The following is a 6537-nucleotide window of genomic DNA, read 5'->3' on the forward strand; positions in this document are numbered from 1 at the left end:
GATCATCTTCCAGAGTACTGCTTCTGTAATTTAAGACCAGTATGCTACCAGTCTCCCAGGTATGCAGACCCACTTATTGCCTATTATCTTTCATGCTTAGAGCATCAGGCTCTGTTTTGGTTTTGCTTTTGCATTTAGGACCAGCACAGAGTTCTTAGTATTTTGGAAACTTTATTGCGCATGCAGTTGCAACTTTCCTCCCAAGATCTACATTTGAAAGAATGAGTAGAAAACACTTGGTTTTTAGGCAAGTATTCTTCAGTGATTAATGTGTCTTGAATGCAACATACATACCATTAGCAAAATTATGGTTCAAGGTCTGTTCTTGTTTTTTTAACCATATTGATAGCTTCTCTCTTGCTTTGAATTTGTTGGCTCTTCTTTAATCCTGCTTACACGTAATCTTGAGTGAGGGTGATAATAAGTAAACCTCAGAATCTGAGCTGCTGAGTTTTGGTTTCATTATTTATTCAAATTCTTCAGCTGTTTAGAATTTGGAGGGAATCTTTACCCTAGAAGAGGTTACTTTGTAGACGACTTCATCATCAGTTGAAAGTGCTATGAAAAGAAATGCAGATAGCACAAGCAGCAACAGAGCCAAGGCATTGTTTGAACAAAATAGGCTGGAGAGAGTTTCCTGAATCTTACCCAACTCAAATATTGAGGTCAAAACTTCAGCAAGTAGAGTATGTTGAGCAAAGAGATTGCTTTGGAAGTGAGATAACTTGGTTGTCAGCATCAGGTTGCATTTTGCAGTACTTCTGTGTGGACCACATCTGCATGGCAGTAGGTTAGAGCATCTGTCAGGGTAAAAGAACAGGGAATCTCCCTCCTTGGAGAACTTGAAGTATAAGCCACAAAATTCACACCATGTTTCCTAGAGGGGGAAAAAATGTTTGAGGATCTCAATTGTATTGTATTTTAAGATTATTATTAATTGGTTTGCTCTGAGCAGAAGGAATCCCACCTCTGATTTCTTCCATCTTTCAGGAGCATCTATGCAACAAGGTGCTGGGAACATCCCCTAGCACAGCTGGGGAGTTGCACCCTGTTGAGATGCTTGGGACTGTTCACCTCTCAGCACAACTGTTTTGAGCTGTTAGCAGATGTCTGGCAGATGCTGCTCTACAACCACAGAGTCCAGAGATTTATCTTTACATGGGGATCTCAGATTTTGCCTTAATTGCAGGTGAGTCACTAACCACAAACCTAAGCATGTGGTCTTTGAGCTCTGCTCCAGATAACTAAGATAAGAGCTGTCTCCTCGGCTCCCTGCCATCTCCCAAGTAAGGAGGTGAGTGTTACCTCAGATTCAGCTCACTTCTTCTCCTCCTCGTTTAGGTGTCTTGGATAAATGCATGCATTTTGACAGGGTAAATCCAGAAAATAGTGGATTTTAATTTATTGTCCTTTTAGTTTGTCCCTGTCTGTGTAAGTGAATTTCTGCCTTTAGGAAGTGCCTTCCTGCATAAGGGGTCAGTGTTGCAGTTGTTCTGCTAGTGCTCTGCAGTATTTTTTTTCTAAATTGCCTGAGCCATTTCCACAACAGAAATCATGATCATCAGACTTATAAATGCTTATCCTAGTATGGGGAATTTTCTGAATGAACTTTGCACTCACTGTGGCTTGCTTTCTTTTGGTCTCTGTGGATCTGTTTGTAGACCCAAAGTTGGACACCAGATTCTGTGGAGTGGAAGTCTGTGAAGTTGCACTGATTTTTAGTCTCCTCTTTGAAGAGATATTAGACTCCTCTACTGATTTGTTGGAGAGAGTAGGAAGGGAAGGGAGAGAAAAGTAACATTACTTAAAAAAACTCTTGAGTTTTTCTGTTCTGAAAACAGATACTTTTGAAGATTGGTTTATTAAAAACAAATAAAACCCTTCAGGGATAATTTAAGTGGGGATGATATAATTACAAGAGTTGAAACTGGGTTACAACTCTATTTACAAGAGTCTAAGGGAGTTTCTCATGGACACAATGAGAATATTACAACTACATCATGGCTAAATGAAACCACCTCTATAAAAATCTTTGTGGCTTTTTAGCAGGTTCTTACAGGAAGGTGAGTACTCCTCAGAATCTTGATGCAGTTCCCACAGCTCTGGTATGTTTACATCCAGGTATCCTCATCAGATACTAGCACAGCCTGTCTTTTCTGTTCTTATTTGAGCTACTGCACTTCCAAGTGTGAATTACTTTCTTAGCAGAAACTGAGCTTTTTAGTGTTAGGCTGAGCACCAGAATGAGTCTTAGCTCAGAATGTTTCTGCACACAAGGTGGAGATCTTTGTTTGCTGTAGAATCATGGAATGATTTGGGTTTGAAGGGAACTTTAAAAGTCATCTGATCAAAGCCCCCTGCAATGAGCAGGGACATCTTCAACTAGATCAGGTTGCTCAGATCCCCATCCAACCTGATCTTGAATGTTTTCAGTGATGTGGTGTCTGCCACCTCCCTGGACAGCCTGCTCAAGTGTTTCACCCCCTCATCATAAAAAAATTCTTCCTTATTTTTAGTCTCAATCTACCATCTGTTAGTTTAAATCCATTACCCCTTGTCCTATCTCAATAGTGCTCAAAGTGCAGTTTAAGCTGGAGAAATGTGAAGTAGGTTTTCCTTTGCGTCCCAATGGTTTTGTCTCATACTAGCTCAGTTTAGACATTAAAAATCACAAAACCTGGGCTGGAGCCTGGCCTCTGAAAGTCAAGGTGTGTTTTCTAGCTTGTACATTGAAACCCAGTTGTAAAGATTTGGCAGCTTTTGTGGCTCTGTTTTTTTTTGTCTAGCTACTTGTAAGCATTGAAAAAGGAGAGCAGTGGGACTGTGGAAGGTGGGTTGCATGTGCAGTTTTCTAAAGGTCTCTTCTGTATTGGTGACTTGATATGCAAGTCTAAAGTGATTAGGATTTCTTCTCTGCTAACTCATCAAGCTAGAGGTCACCAGCAGCAAACATACACTTTGTTGTTGCCCCCCAACTCATGGTTTCTGTCCAGGCTAAAACCAGCCTCCTGGAATGGCTTCACTTGTTTCGCTTTTGAGGCCTTGTATGGTGGCACGTCTGCTGCATCTCATGGTGCAGTATTGCAATAGTTAATAGTGAGTATGTTCAGGGAGAAAATGCAACACCTTTAGAATTTTGCTTGCAGAATTCACCATATAACAATAGATAGGGTCCTACCAAGTTCTGTAGAAGATGTCTGCCAAAGAACTGCCAAGAACAACATTCTGCTGCTGTGAAGCATAGCATATCTGATGCATGTTGGGTTTCAACCTGTTGCATGGCCTCTTTCTCAATAAAACAGGAACATCCTGGAATTACATTTAGATTAGATTAATTCTGAATGTCACCTCCCTCTTACTTCATTACCTGTATTAGAAGTATGTTGCTCTAGACAAAAGAGAAGAAAGGAAATAATGGAATATTAAAACATTTAAAGGAATAGTAGGAATGAAGAACTTTTCAACTGCAAATATGAGTTTGCAATATGACATGTGGTGTCCAGAGAATTAAAGAACATATGCAGAACTCTTAAGCATGACCTTTAAAACAGCTAATCAATGTAGTTGGAAAATGCCCAGGAAAGTCTGGAAATGGAGGTATCACGGAGGTTGTTTCTCTGGATTTGTCTGGTGGCTGCTCATTTTTGGCATCACAAAAGGAAACCTGAGCGTTGCTCTACTAAAACATTCCTAAGGACTTTTTCCACTGTGGGTTCTCTGGCATGCAGTAAAGGAAGTGTCCTTGTTTCAGCTGGGGAAGAGTTAACTTTCTTCTTAGTATCTCCTCCACTGCTGTGTTTTGGATTTAGCGTGAGAAAATTGTTGATAACACTGATAATTTAGTTGTTGTGCCAGCGCTGCTTTGTTACTTAGTTGCCAGTTGGGGTTAAACTGTGACAGCAAGTTTATATTGCAACACCTCCTAGACCGGGGCAACTCCAATTTTCTCCTTTCCATGGCCTCTAAGTCTCATGAAACTTAATTTCCTTTGTTGTGCTTGGCTGAAGTTGGCCCGTGGGTTCAAAAGCAAATGCTTTCATCTTGCACAATGTATCAGTTTGTAAGTGTGCTTTTCTAGAAGAAGCCAGGCTAAAGAACGCAGAGCCTGGAGCTGTATTGATTCCTCCCTGCTAGAAGACCTAAGTAGTTCAGAGTTAGGGATTGCTTTGACTTTTTGGTCTTGCTGGTTATTGTGGGGAAAGCTGGTCTTTGCTCTTCTGCATTTTGGCTCAACGTCCTTGTAGTTTCGTGTCCTTGGATCTTGTCTTTCTGTGCTGCTGCTGCACTGGATGATGTCTTTAGAGCAGTCCTGCCTTGGCTGAGAAATGCCAGCAGGTTGTGCTGCGGGGCTCCAGAAGGGCTTGCCTGTTCAGCCTCCCCCTGGCAGGGAAACCCCAAAGGATCTGTGAAAAAGTCTCCGCCTGATCTGGGGCTTCCTGGTTAGGCCTGGGTGATGTTCAGCTTTTGCTTTGGCTGAAGTTATGTTTGGATTACGAAGTATGTTTGAAGGAGAGGTCCTTTGCAAGCACGAAGAACTTGCCCAACATCCTGCTGGTCCCAATTAAAAAGACTAAAGCTATTTGGACTGGATTGTACAATCTGTTTGAAAAAGCAAACAAATACCTTGTATTCATGAAAAGTGCCTAAATATTTTAACCCTTTCATGCTCAGACAGGTGAAATTAATTACACTGATTTGCAAGTCACGGACTTTTGCAAGTTGTTCCTGTTCTTTACTGCATGAAGATGACATAGCCAAAGCTTGTGAGTGTAAATACTGTTGCATCTTCCACATAACTCTTATAACACTAAGGAATGAGAAGAAAGGAGGAAGGATTTATTCAGCTGGAAAATGCTCACATTTAGAAGTGACTATTCATGGCTAGTTAAAAAAATAATATTTAAAAAATAATATTTAAAAAAATAATCCAGATTTAACCAAATCTAGAGTTAAATTAATCATTCTGCTCTCAGGTCTTGAGATTACAGCAACTGTTGCAGATTAAAAAGTGAGAATTTTCAAAAGTACTTAAAATCTGAGTGTTATGTTGTGATTTCTCTAACTGCCACACCCACTACAGGCATTTTGTGAACAACTTTGCTCATCCTTGGTTAATGCAGTTACGCTGAAGGCAGCAGCTGAATAATAATTAATGTAAACTGTACCATGGGGCAGAAATTCCCATGCTTTTGGGAACATGACTTACTGCAGTAGGGGAATGGGAAGGTATGCAGTGGCTGACAGGTGGTTCTGCATCCTTGTGGTATCAGGCAATTGTATGGTGTGGCACCTTGTGTGATCCAGGTGATGTCAGTGAGCAGATGAACCTGCAAAGTGCCAGAAGGGAGAGTTTGCTCAGGGAGGGAGCTTTGCTGATATTGGTGCACAGGGCAGTTCTGTTAGGGAGCAGCTGAAATCCTTGCTGATGACTTATCAGAACTAGGTAAAGCCTCTTATGTAGGTATGTGCTAATATGGCCATTCAAGATACACAGGGTAAATGGAAGAGATGTCTCATCTGGGTGAATGTGCTGTGTACTTCTGACCAACTCAGTAATGGGCACCTGTTGCTGGTAGAAGATGGCTCCAAACTGATTCCTCCTGCATGCATCCTGGTGAGTATTCCCAGCAGTGAGAGATCAGCAGCAACACTGTGTGCTACCAGCCCATGTGTACAAGTTCCAGGCAGAAAGGCCATCTGATCTGTAGGATAAGAGCCAACTCTCCTATCTCATTCTCCTGATTGCTGGGTCAAGGTGTATTGCAGAGGTGTTGTAAGAGCCAGGTGTTGTTAGAAGGCCAGTGTTTTGGGCTTTTCTTCTGATTTATTGATTTTTACATATACCTATGTGTCTTCAATATTTAGAGTGAAGTAGTATTGGGCTAAAGATCTTCAGAAAACCATGAGCATCTCTGGTAATGGCACGCTGGAGCAGGTCAGTTTTCACTGGAACTTTCCCCAAGGCTTGGTCCCTAGCTGGGGTTGAAATCCCCAGCATATAACAGAGGTTCCTGTGGTCCAGAACTGCCTTGGGAATTTCTGTGGAAAGTTTTATGCTTTTCATCCTACTTAAGTTTGCAAGAAGTAGAGAGACTCTTCTACAGAAAAGAGCATTCTCATACCCCAGCAATTTGTCACATGCAGTGAGCATCCCATTTTGAAGGAAATGGTGAACCTCATGAACATGGTCTCCATGCCTCTCCTCAATCACACAGTCTTGGGGTCTTTTGTAGCCAAACATAAAACTTTTTCAAAAGATGATCTCACCCATTGAAAATCACATCCATATGAACTAAAGCAGGAAGGGGAGCAGTGGCTGAAAGGGATGGAAGGCCCCACGTGGGCAGCAGATGCACATGGCTTGCTCTGGGACAACCCATGCGGTTTTTTCCAGCTGTGAACCTTGGTTCTGCCATCAGCGTGTGCGAGGCTTGGTAGAGTGTACTTTTTGTTGAATGTTTGCAGTTTTGTTAGACAGCGGGAAATTCTGGAAAATGTTAGTGAGAGCTGTCAAACTGTGTAATGATCTCCCAAGGG

Source organism: Pseudopipra pipra, chromosome 6 (genome assembly GCF_036250125.1).
Source record: "Pseudopipra pipra isolate bDixPip1 chromosome 6, bDixPip1.hap1, whole genome shotgun sequence".
NCBI lineage: Eukaryota > Metazoa > Chordata > Aves > Passeriformes > Pipridae > Pseudopipra > Pseudopipra pipra.